Genomic DNA, 11,227 nt, shown 5'->3' with positions numbered 1-11,227 from the left:
AGCCCCAGGGGTCCTCCTGCCTCTGTCTTCCCCAGCCCTGGATTTACAAGTAGGTCACCATCTGTGGCTTCTTCTACATGGGTTCTGAGGATCATGCTTGGGTCTCCATGGTCTTCACCGACTAAGTCATTTCTCCTGCCCTGGGCCTGATAGTTAAATGACATTAAACATGTGCACAGAAGGAGGCACGCAGACTTATATCATACAGGTTTTACATGACTCAGGAGCCTTCATGAGGAAAAAGAAGACCCCAGAATGCAATTAGAGTTGAACATTTATACACTGGATAGAGAGAGAGTAGTCAGGTCTCGTAGAAATCAATTACATGGGAAAGACCAGGGAAGGTGAGAGCACAACAGTCTATATAGTGTCCCCTTGTGCTAGCTCCTCCTTGTTAATCCTTTTCCTATTCTCTTTCCCTCTTTCTTTCTTCTTCCCTCCATCCCTCTCTTTCTTTCTTTCTTTCTTTCTTTCTTTCTTTCTTTCTTTCTTTCTTTCTTTCTTTCTTTCTTTCTTTCTTTCTTTCTTTCTTTCTTTCTTTCTTTCCTCCCTTCATTCATTCTTTCGTTCTTTCTGACAGGGTCTTGTGTAGCACAGGCTGGCTTCTGGCTTGGGATGTAGCTGAGCATAACTTAGAACTCCTGATCCTCCTGCTCCTGCCTCCTGAGTGGCCGGCATCTCCACTGTGAACTTCTACTGTTGCTGAAGGTGCCGCCAGAAGGATGTAGTGAGTGCCTCGGTGGTGTGGAAATGTCGCCTCCTGCTGCAAGGAACAGAAGGAAGGTTTGAGGGATCTCCTGGTTTGGCTTCACATGTGCCTCTGACTCAGAATAGTTACAGCAGCCAGATGGCCTAACTCCCTCTGTGGGAAGGAAGCGGTGAGGAACAATGTCTGATTTTCTGAGGGGGAAACTCTGTTTCCTCAAGCCTTTGCTTTGGGTTTGTTTTTAACTGCACCTGCGTTTCTTGCAGGTTTTCACAAAGAGACTTCCTTTAGAGAGTCACAATATTTCAAGTCAAGCTGTGCCCCCAACCCCTGCAGGGAAATGTTTGCAAACTCAGCCTTTGTTAGCCCACCGGACATTGTTCCACTGACATTGATTGAAATAGTCATTTCCTTTGGGAAGCCTTTGCCATGGAAACAAACTTGGAGCTTGGATGTGAATGTCTGAGAGAGGAAGGGGCCTACAGCTACCATGGCTACAGCTTCTAGTGGCTCCCAGCCTTTGCTATAGGGCTATGGAAGTCAAAGGAACAGGTCCCCACTACCTTGGCTGTTGCTAAGAGGTGAGGCTGAGCCTTACAGCCTGGATACTTCCCAAGACTGTTGTAATTACTAACTAGCACACTAAAGGGCACTTACAGATGCCAATAAGGCTTGTAGGTTAGTGGATAGTTATACCCAGGCAGATTTCTTACCCATGAATTACATATGGGCTATAGTTCCAACTCTGTGAACATTTAGTGTCTATACAGTTCATTCAAGCCGTTATGCCCAAGGCTGGATAACGAATGAAGAACGGAAATCTAATTTTTGTGCTTTGACTGTAGAGAAGGTGTCATCTGTGAAGTAAGGCGGGGAAGGGACACGCAGGAAGTTACAGTACTTCTGAAATCACTTCGGAGGTTACAAAGCACCCAGAAGAGTTCCATTTGATTTTTTGAATAAACACATTTCCAGGATATTAATAGCTTCCTGAAGTTAAGGACCATTGTCTCCTTGGCATTTAACACAATGCCTGGTATGTGCTAGGCTTCCAACACCTTTTTGCTCAGCAAATAAAAGGAAGAAGTTGAGATTCTGAAGGTGGCCACCAAGAGCCTAAGCGGAAAAAGAGACAAATTGGTCCTGGCTTTGGGAAAGAGAAGAAAACTCCAAGGGGGTGATGTGCCAACTTTTGGTACAACTCTCAGTGCACACACAGCAACACACTATCCTTGTGCAAATTAGGGAGGAGGTTGAGTCTTAGGGTGTTGCATAAGGAGTGCTGGTCACAGGAGCGGGAAGGAGAGGTGATTCCTAAAGTATAGAACTCAGCAGATGTGACTCAGTGACACAGAACCAGAAAGACCACAGAAAGACCAGAAAGGCTGATCTGTGTCACGTGGCTCTTGGATCCATCTGGCTGTTGAAATAAATATCAGTCATCTTGTCCCATTCTCCAGTGTTAAATGTGACAACAGTTGTTTTAATGCAGACTGTAGGCCATGGGATGTTACTGCAGGAAATGACCAATTTTGGTGTCCCATAAAGGAACACTGAAGTAGAAATATCTTGGGTTTTTTTTTTTGAAAGTTAGTTATGCCAAATGATGTTTTGCTGGGGCACACAGGTGAAAGGAGGCTTGATGAAGGGGTATAAATATGTTCCCACAGACAGTGGGAGGTGAGCACTGAGCATTGGTTTGGTTTGCTCCACCTCGCTATTCTTCACTAATGACGTAGATGTATTATTGGTCTGCCTTACATAGCATTGTTGAGCTCAACTTGTGGTAATGCTGCCATGGAGAGAAGCTCACCCAGGAACTGCCCATGAGGTTTCAGTGGCCTCACCTCAGGCCTATTGAGAAGCCTAACCATCTCTTCAGGACTGAACTACAACTGCTGGCCTGGGCCTGGTGTCAGCCTGCCAAAAGTACTGATCTTTACCTGCCAGTTCGTGTGTGGTGTCTGCCTGCCTAGAGGACTGGTCTACAGCTGCTGATTCAGATTTGGTGTTTGCTACAGGACTAAACTGCTGCCAAAGAAGATTGAGTTTGGCTCCCAAAGAACTATTGCTGAACAGGTCCACTTCCCCCATACCCTAATAACTTTTCTCTTCCACTCCCTCTGCTGGGTGCTGGGCTAGAGGAGAGGTTAAACCTTATTAAAAGGAGGTTGCATAAATTTTATGCATACAGTACACACTAACAAAGTGAGTTAATTTGGCTAGATGATTTCTTTTTGCAAACAAGGGTGTGCCAGAATGCAAACTGGCCTAGCGAGAAGCATACTTGGCCAAAATGGACTCCATCTTTCATCCCTGATGTAGATAGGTGTTGACGACGTTTCAGCGCGTTGCCTTCAAGTTTAACTTCACAATCCTATGCAATTGGCTAATGGGCACAAAGGAAGGGGACTCAGAAAAATATGGGCTATGCTTGAAAGAAACCATTTTTCAACCTACCTGTTCTGCTGGTACCCAGTTGCCAAGCAGAAGAGTTAAGTCAGACCACCTGCAGTGACAAACCCGTCAGTATATCACAGGACGTAGGCAGACAATTCTGCTTATGATGTGAAATGTGCAAGACATCAAGAGATTGTTTGCTAGGTTTGTGACTTTGAGAATGACAGACAGTTCTGGTTTACACGGGGTTTCTATGTTACACCGGCAGCAATTCATCAGATAGGAGACAATCTAGGCAGGGCCTCCAAGCTCTGAAAACATTTTCCAGAGCTATTCACCAGACCCAGCTTACATCCTCTGTACATAACGCACACAATACAGCTTGCATTTCTTTAGAATTTTCTTGACATGAGTCAAATATTTACAATCCAGTGCTTTGCTTCCATAGACAGATAGCATCATCCCAGGGAGGGTGGGTATAGAACAAATGTTCTAGAACTCAAAGAAGCACACGAATCTCTTACATATATGTGTGCCTTTGCTCTCCAAATAGATACTTGGTTCAATGAAGCCACAGAAAATGCATCCCTGTTCTCATATACCATATTGTTTTGCATATAAATGGTGCCCAATAAATAATGGTAAATTTTAATAAGCTGGACATTGCATTCTATGGTGCATGTATGTGCATGTCTGGTCTTACCAATTGCTTGCATTATATATATTTATAATATATGTAAAGTATTTATATTTATTTTATATTTTTATTATTTTATTAGCCTTTTATATTATATTTTACTATTTCACTTGTTTTATATTATAAGATATATTTATAATATATTTACATATGCATATAATATATAAACATTTAAATATAACATATTTATCTTTATTCTTATATATAATATACATGTATTTATATATTTATAATATATAAAATAAATATATAATATAGAAAGTCACAAATACATACACATATATACATATATATGTGCATATACAAGTATGTACATATAGATGTATATACATATGTATATGTACATAAATATATGTGAATACACACAAATATATACAAATAAGTATATATGTGGGTATTATATATATTTAATATATATAAAGTCAAGCAAAACCAAAATTTATTCAAAGAGGACAATTTTATTGGAGTTTAAAAGAAAACCCCAGGACAGGCAGGCTGTCTCTTTCAGGAGTTCCCAGGAGTAAAATGGAGAAGGATCTGCCATCCTTCCCTGGACCTTGGTTTCATAAAGCTCCCTCCACCCTTTTCTTCCCCTGTAGGATCTGGTTCTTTGCCTGGGAAAGACTGGTCTGCAGCTACATCCTAACCTCACATGGCCTTGCAGTTCTCCAGCAGCAGACATACTGCTGCCTAGAGTTTAAGTTTCATCTGAAAGGATGCTGAGCACAGGTGCCTGGGTTTAGTTTCTCTGCTTTGGTGGTAAACTTGTGGTATAGAAGGCAGAGCCCAGGCTCCCTGCCTCTGTAGCTACTGCCAATCCCAGGGTAGCACTGGGCATTAGAAATGCTGTTACAAGTAGAACCTAAGAGTAGTTTCAATCAGAAAGCCACTCACTTATCTTGAATAGTCAGGAGGGCTGGGTGGTGACAGGTCAGGACAACATCTCCTCACCTTCTGTCATCCTTCATCCAGCACTCAGTCTGTCTCCTGGCTGGCTAGCTCACTGTGGTGGAATCACCAGTGACACCAGGCAAGCTGTCTTTGCACTGTGTCATTCCTGAAAGTATGGTAATGGAGGTCTTCTCTTGCTCCTGTTTCTACCAGAGAGAAAGATACGTTCCACAAAGCCACCCAAGAGCGTTTAAAACACAGCTCGTACTGCAAAATGAATGACAGGTTATTCTTTAACCAAATATAACTGACAGTATCCCAGAACACAGATTCAGTTTCTCCCCACTAACATGGGATTGTTTTCAGGAAGTTTTTTACAGTTGTGGAACAAGAGAAGATCATGTATAAAGACATTTTTCAAATACATTGGTACAAACATCAGGTAGACAGGTTGTAGCCAAGTAGGGAAATCTCTGTGTTAGGTCTTAGGTGCTATCTGATGACATTCTTTGTTTTGGGGGCTGGTAGGAACTAGTGGATTGTTAATACATTCCAAAGAGCAGGACCGTGGCGGTACCCCCTTTTAATCCCAGCATTGAGGAGTCAGGCAGGCAGATCTCTGAGTTCGAGGTCAGCTTGATCTATAGGTGAATTCCAGAACATCCCAAAAGACTTTACCCTTTAGTCACAAACATGTTAAGTCATACACAGAGGTGATAGAGAATGGCTTTTAAGTGGCTAAAGAGAATTCAACAAGTTTGTCGTTTTTGTTTTTAAGTATGGAACTCTTTATGAACATGTGTGTCATCCTTGAACAGGGGCCATGCTAATCTTCTCTGTACCCTTCCAATTTTAGTATATGTGCTGCCAAAGCGAGCACTCTCTGGTTGCTTTTAAGGTTTGTCTGCGGGGAAAGAGCTGACTCTGGTGTGGCTTAGCTGATGTGCCAGGACTGGGTGATTTAAAGCTGAAGGCTGAGCATTGTCTTCTTCAAATGCATATTGCTGTCTCTGGTTTCTTCACTTGGAGGTTTCTGCTCATCTAAATCTCCAGAGCTGCCAGGAAGAGAGACAGCAAATGGCCTCCCAAGCCCCCATTGGCAGGCCCCAGATATGAGTTCAGAACCTAAAGGATGCGAGGCCCCAGAGGCCACAAAGTCTGTCTCCTCCTGTCTGTGTTCCCTGCCAGTCTGTGGGCTCACTTGCCTCTTGTCTTCCTCTCTTCTAGCCCCCCCTCCCTTTGTTTAAAGCTGTGGTCCTCTTGGTCAGCTACAGGGAAGACTGTGACCTGTGACCTGGCTGGCAGCAAATAGGGAGACAGGAAACAGCTACAAGGACACACAAGGTCAAGCCCAGTCCTATCAATAATCTGGGGGAGGGAGGAGTGAGGGTGCACATGCTTCCCTCCCTCCCTTGTCCCCCTCCCCGATTCCCAGGGCAGACTCAGCCTGCCATGTTGCCCTTTCGACCACCCTGCTCCTGGGCAAGGGTATCGGAGCATGTTCTCTTCCAATCTGCCACTTTGGCATCAGCACCATTTTGAGTTAAAGACATGTTAAAACCAACAGATGCGAGCACGGCATTCTCAGCCCTGTCTCTCTCTGTAGACGGAGATAAAAACTCTCATGTTCGAGAGTCCCCCTCAGCAGCAGAAAAGAAGCAGTTTGTAAACCACTCGGAAAACTGCACGGTCACGGACAAGGTGGTAGCTCTTTTCACAAAGCATCTTTCACTCCTTCATCCATGGTTCCAGATCACCTTTTGTTAAGGACCAAACTTTTTCATTCTTTCTGTTCAGACTGAAATGCTTTGCAAGGCTGGGTGTCCTCTTTTCTCTACTTCCCAGAGCAGACCAGCAAGGTGGGGGGGGGGGGGAGTGATCTCTACCCAGTGGATCTCATACTTCCTAATGGTGCTACCTTTCCATACAGTTCCTCATGCTGTGGTGACCCTCAGCCATAAAACTATTTTTGTTGTTACTTCATAACTAATTTTGCAGTTATGGATTACAATATAAATATCTGATATGCAGGATATCTGACATGTGACTCCTGTGAAAGCATCACTCTCCCCTCAAAGGGGCTGCAACCCACAGGTTGAGAACAGCTGCTCTGCCCCCTTGATCCAATTTTGAGGTTCTGTCTCCTCAGCTCTGGGGCCTGCGATACCAGTGCAACACTGGATGTTTTAGAGTTTCATCGTCTGAGTGGTACCAAGACCCTCGAAGCGCCAGAGTGTTGATTATTCGTTATTGGCCACTCCTTGGGTGTCCTCTGATCCTTTCCCTGTAGCCCTGGGCAGTTATGGAGCCCACTCTGTCCTCTGAGCCCAGGAGGGTCCCAGATATACAGGCATCCAGGAGTCTGCTGTGGGCATCCTGGAACTGTGTCCCAGAGCAGGATACAGCCCATCTTGGTACCTCTCTTTTCTCCTTTCCTTTTCCTTTTCCTTTTCCTTTTCCTTTTCCTTTTCCTTTTCCTTTTCCTTTTCCTTTTCCTTTTCCTTTTCTTTTCCCCTTTCCTTTCCTTTCCTTTCCTTTCCTTTCCTTTCCTTTCCTTTCCTTTCCTTTCCTTTCCTTTCCTTTCCTTTCCTTTCCTTTCCTTTCCTTTCCTTTCCTTTCCTTTCCTTTCCTTTCCTTTCCTTTCCTTTCTTCCTCCCTCCCTTCTTCCTTCCCTTCCCTTCTTCCTCCCCTTCTTCCTCCCCTTCTTCCTCCCCTTCTTCCTCCCCTTCTTCCTCCCCTCCCCTCCCCTCCCCTCCCCTCCCCTCCCCTCCCCTCCCCTCCCCTCCCCTCCCCTCCCCTCCCCTTCCCTCCCCTTCTTGAACTAGATTATTAATCTTTCCTAGATGATTTGGCTTCTCTCTCTTGCTTCTCCACTCTTCACACGTGTGTCAACCTCAGGGCTTGGAAGCTAGGAGCCCTTGCAGGCTAGAGGACAGAACATGGAGCCCAACAGCTGCAAACAGAAAGCAAAAATCGGAACATAACACAAAGAAGTGACCTCACTCCCAGCACTTGTCGCGTGGCACTGTGCCCAGTGTTCTGCAAAAGGACTGTTGGGGGAATAAACGAGTGGGCAGGAGAAGGAGGAAAGCAGGACCCTTGGCTCAGACGAGCTCCAATCCCAGCCACTGGCTGACCTCCCTCCAATGACCTAATCCCTTGAGGAAGGACAGATGAGGTAATTTCTGGGACCCTTTCCAGCCCTGGCACTCTGGATTTTGCATCTGCATAGGGAAAATAGAAAGACTAATAATGCCGCCTTCCTCCGCTGAACTTGAGCGGGGAGGAAGTCCCCAGGGTGATTCAGGCTCTGCACACCATTGCATCCCAATGTGTTCCTCTCCGTTAGAAGTTGCCTCAGTCACCAGAGAAGACTGTTGGGGAACCCAGGCTGGGCTTTCTTTGGCTGTAACAAGGAGAGTCCCCAGGTCCGTGGAGCCTTGGCTGTTTCCCAGTGCAGGAGAGAAAAGATGGAGTCTGTGAAACACAGCTGTAATTGGCTTTCAACATGGAGAGAGCTGGTGAGGACCATAACTGGCAATGCGGCTGAATGAGGATTTCCAGTTGAGGGCGTCAAAGAATCCTGGTGTAAACTGCTTTCAGATGCTTCCAATTGTAGAAATGGCATGCCAGCTTCCTGGGATGAACCAGTTCTTATCTTCCAGGGCAAGCGTCGTCTGGAATCACAGGGTTGGTTTCACGGAGACAGTAGAATAAAGCCACATGAGTTGGGAAGGGTCTGATTCTTACCTGCAGCTACCCTCGTCTGTCTTGAAGACAGTGATGTCTTGTGTCCTGGTCCCCAGAGGCTGAAACCACCGGGTATATCAGTTCTCCTTAGTACCCTTGGTCTGCCTGGGTTTTCCCATGATGGCAGGAAAGACAAGAGGCCGGAACACTCATTTCTACCCCTGCCCCTGGTTGCCATACTGGTCAGTGGCTTCTCTATTTCAACCCTCAGCTCCTGGAGCCTCAGACCCTCCCCCATGGGCTAGAGTCACTACTCCTCCCCTTGACCTTTCACCTTAGGGAACTTGATTACTGTCCTGTTAGCCCCATCACTTCCCATCAAAATGTCTTACTCTTGAAGATCTGTGTTGCTTTTTTCTTTTTTCTTTTTTTTTTTTTGGTTTTTCGAGACAGGGTTTCTCTGTATAGCCCTGGCTGTCCTGGAACTCACTTTGTAGACCAGGCTGGCCTCGAACTCAGAAATCCGCCTGCCTCTGCCTCCCGAGTGCTGGGATTAAAGGTGTGCGCCACCACGCCCGGCACTTTTCTTTTTTCTTTTCTTTCTTTTTTTTTTTTTTTTTTTGGAGGAAGGAATTGAAACACTTTAATTAAAATATCATGGGTCGATGATAAAGTTTATGGAAGCTGAAAATGTACAAATGTCTTAAACCCTGGAACCGCTGACTGTTCAGTAACTATACAGATGGATCATGGGTGGTGGTGAACACCAGAAAGGGATCATGGATGAATCTGCACTGTTCTAGCTGTTCCGCACGCCACCTGTCTCTGAGGAAAGCCTGACACAGATTAGACACTGAGCCAGGCTAATGCTGGCAGCAAGATCCAACGATGGTAACCTGCCTGTCCTTCCATTGGGTCTGCTGTTTTGATCTTTGACTCAGACATCTGATGGATCTCATTGATTCTGGTACCCTGACAACAATTATGCAGCCAATCAAATCATTTGGAATGGTGAGTTCAGGAGAAGTAGTTTGAGCAGGCGCATCCAAAACTACCCAATAGCCTTTCACCTCTGAGGAGCAGGATTCATGCCTCCGAATCTGGTGTTGCCATGGGTCATGGGAAAATGAGACTATAGCATTGTCTACTGTGGCAGCTTGGTCAAATCCGGGTGTGGAATGGCGTGCTGTCTTTGAATGATGTAGGACTCTAGAGGTGGTTCCTCTAGGTCAAGGTTGAGGCACATGGACAGGGTGGTGTGGGGAAAGCTCAAACTGTCACTGTCATTGTCTGTCCTGCCCACAGGCAAAGATAATTTGAGAACTTTGAGGGAGGGCTTGGGCCTGTATGGGGATGGTCACCCCCTGGGGAAAGGGGGACTGGGAGAGAGTCTCCAACAGGCTCACACAGATCTGTTTGACCTATTCACTGGTGGATTGCAGAGTGCCAGCAATAACGATTGCCCGCTCAGTTGAGTTGGCGAGCATATCTCCTGCCACCTCCCCCTGAACCCCTGTACTCTCATTTCCTTGACTCTCCAACCACCTTTTCCAATAAGAGAGCCACACTGACTAGGAAGGACCACCAGCCATAAGGTAACGGGGCTGTCTACTGACAGCTGTGCTATTGGTCGCAGCTCTGCTTATGTCCTCTCCCAGTTGTCAATGATCCTAGCAAAGGTTTTGAAGGTGACATTAGTCAGTCCAGCCAAAGTATAATTCTCTTGGGACAATCCCCTTCTGGGAAGTTGATATGCGTACCTTTCTCCTCGTGTATCTCCTTAGCAGCAGCTTCTCTTTTTATTTCTCTGACACTGCCAACTTCCTCTCCATGTGTAATTAGCCCAATGGTTGGCATTTAATCCACCTTCAGTCACATCAGTGTCCATGTCTAGCAGTTACAGAGCACTGGATTTTCAGTGGTCAGGTCTTTGGTCACTGGAGGAGTGAGTCCACAGAGGGGAGAAAGGGAGCCGGCGGGAAGGAGAAGGCCAGAGGCAGTACAATAGGGGTAGGTGGGAAGACAAGGGGTGGAGGAGGAGGAGGAGGAGGAGGAAGGAGAAAAGAGACCCCCATGGCAGGGTGGTGGCATAGGGCAGGTGGGAGGGCAAGAGAGGGTGAAGGCTGTGGCTGCTGGCTGCTGCTTCTGTTAGTCTGGGCACCATATTTTTCTTTTTTTAAATTTCTTTTTAAAAAAGACTTAATGTCATATTTTGATTCCATGTTCATGTGAATGTAGTTGCCCTTGGACCCATGGAAGCAGAAGAGGGCAGCAAACCCCACAGGTTGGAGTTACAGGTTGGAGTTACTAGGGAACTGCCCAGTGTTGGCGCCTGTTTGAACTTGCATCCTCTGTAAGGCCAGTATGTGTACTTAGTCACTGGGCCATCTCTCTAGCCCACTCCATAGGTTTTTAAAGTCAGTTGCAGGTAAATGCGGTTGGAATTTGAATGGGAACCTGAAGCTAAAGCACAAAGCCATTTGACAACTAAGGGAAGACGAAACCGTGACACTTAAGCAAATACTAACTGAACACGTCAAGGATCTTACTTCGTTACTGTGAATGAAAACCATTAAGCTGTTAGAAGCTGTTCACACGAGGAGCCAGAGCTGTGCTGGTGCACAGAGAATACAGCCACAATGAAATCAGCTTCCAAAGAGAGGCACCCTTGACTTACAACGGGGTCACATTTGATGCATCCACTTACACATACGAGCATCGTGGCTTAGCCCAGCTTGCCTTGAACCCGCTGAGATTCCTCTCTGTCGGCTCACCGTGTGGCACAGTCATCAATACACAAGGTACTTTATAATAAACAACTGGACCCCCACCCCCACCTGCTG

The 11,227-nt window shown here is 45.9% G+C and overlaps 1 non-coding gene and 1 pseudogene across 1 annotated transcript; both read right to left on the bottom strand.

The window, feature by feature from the left end:
* Positions 1-5,467: 5,467 nt before the first annotated feature.
* On the bottom strand, positions 5,468-5,574 carry LOC115032911 (U6 spliceosomal RNA). The gene has a single exon (XR_003838558.1). It is a non-coding gene; the product is annotated as a U6 spliceosomal RNA (small nuclear RNA).
* A 3,609-nt stretch (positions 5,575-9,183) lies between these two features.
* LOC110307427 (poly(rC)-binding protein 2 pseudogene) lies at positions 9,184-10,272 on the bottom strand (annotated as a pseudogene).
* Between the last annotated feature and the right edge of the window lie 955 nt (positions 10,273-11,227).

The sequence above is a fragment of the Mus caroli genome, unplaced genomic scaffold (genome assembly GCF_978045245.1).
Source record: "Mus caroli unplaced genomic scaffold, Mus_caroli_1 scaffold_14, whole genome shotgun sequence".
Lineage (NCBI taxonomy): Eukaryota > Metazoa > Chordata > Mammalia > Rodentia > Muridae > Mus > Mus caroli.
The sequence above is the reverse complement of the archived record's forward strand: the minus strand, read 5'-3'. Positions and strand labels throughout refer to the sequence as shown.